Source organism: Trichechus manatus, unplaced genomic scaffold (genome assembly GCF_000243295.1).
Source record: "Trichechus manatus latirostris isolate Lorelei unplaced genomic scaffold, TriManLat1.0 scaffold00183, whole genome shotgun sequence".
In the NCBI taxonomy this organism is placed as follows: Eukaryota; Metazoa; Chordata; class Mammalia; order Sirenia; family Trichechidae; genus Trichechus; species Trichechus manatus.
In genome coordinates, this window is record NW_004444119.1 from 2,438,159 (window position 1) to 2,439,774 (window position 1,616).

Sequence of the window (1,616 nt, forward strand, 5' to 3'; positions counted from 1 at the left end):
GTTTTTTGTACATCTTATTGTTAGTAATATGTACTACATACAATGTTGCAGTACGTCATTTGCTGATGTTATCATTCTCATGCCAACGCCCAAAGACAAAGATAGAATTTATAAAGATACTGGTAACAAAAGGCAGTAATACTGAAAATTAAAAAAAAAAAAAAGTATTCGACTTAAGTCACAACCAACTTACACTGCAGTCATCAGCACAGAACCCCGTTTTAAATTGGGGACTACCTGTGATTTATTTTATTTATTGTTGTTGTTGAGAATATATACAGCAAAACATACGCCAATTCAACAATTTCTACATGTATAATTTAGCAACATTGATTACATTGTTCCAGTTGTGCAACAACTCTCAGCTCCCATAACATAAACTCACTGCTCCCTAAGGTTCCTATCTAATCTTTCAAGTAGTTCTGGTCAGTGTGATGCCATATAGACAGACTGTAAAACAGCATAATGCTCAAGGCAGACATTCTATACTACTTAAAACTACTGCTCAGTTTTAAGAAGACTTCAAGGGGTATTCCCGGTTTAAGGTTTAAAGATTATCTCAGGGCAATAGTTCCAGGGGTTTATCCAGCCTCCATGGCTTCAGAAAGTCTGAACTTTATGAAAATTTGAAATTCTGTCCTGTATTTTTTCCCATTTGATCAGGATTCTTCTATGGAAACTTTGATCAAAATGTTCAGTAATGGTAGCCAGGCACCATCCAGTTCTTCTGGTCTCAAGACAAAGGAGGCAGTTATTTATGGAGGCAATTAGCCATGCATTCCATATCCTCCTCCTATTCCTGGCTCTCTTTCTTCCTCTGTTGCTGCAAGCGAATAGAGAACAATTGTTGTGCCTAGAATGGCAGCTTGCAAGCTTTTAAGACCCCAGACATTACACAAGAACTAGGAGGTAGAAAAGAAGCACTGAACACATTATTAGGCCAGTTAACTCGGATGTCTTATTTCTGTCCATATGAATCCCAAGAAGGCAGAGGGGAGCAAAAAAGAATAAGACACTCCAAAATCAAGTAACAATGAGCAATCATACACACACACATCTAAATAGCCATAAAGCCAAGGTTCTGTGCATTCTCCTTTTGTAGCTTAGTCTTTGAAAGGCTAAATGAAAAAATAATAATTTTAACTAATGGGGAGAAAGAATTGCCTGAATTAGTGAAAACTCTAAATTTTCAATTTTCATGCACCTTTTTAAAAAAACACAAATTTGGTATTTTCAGTGTTTATAAACATATTCTAAATCCTTAATTCCCATAAAACAGGTAAATTTACAGAAAAATAGATTGGCAGTAGACATGTTAATTATTTGGACTTCTATGAATGGCCTGAACACTGCATCTCCAGTAACTCTGTCTCTGGTCTCCGGACTTCAGATACACTCCTATAACTGCACTAATTTCTGTGTCCTCATATCTGTCTCCTTCACAAAATGAGAACTCTCTGGAGGTAGAAATGATATTTTATTCCTTTTTATGTGCCTATTACTCAGCAGGGAATGTGAGTCTCAGGGGTCCTCCTGAGGACCTTCCTTTTGTCCACCCCAGCCTTCCCTTCTCTTTCTACAAAAGGCCCTCCCTCTCTGCAAGGTGCAGAATTCAG

General features: G+C 37.4%; 1 protein-coding gene across 2 annotated transcripts in view; it reads right to left on the minus strand.

Moving 5' to 3' along the window:
• ZNF407 (zinc finger protein 407) overlaps window positions 1–1,616 on the minus strand; it is a 480,440-nt gene that overhangs the window by 307,021 nt on the left and 171,803 nt on the right. The window lies entirely within an intron of this gene.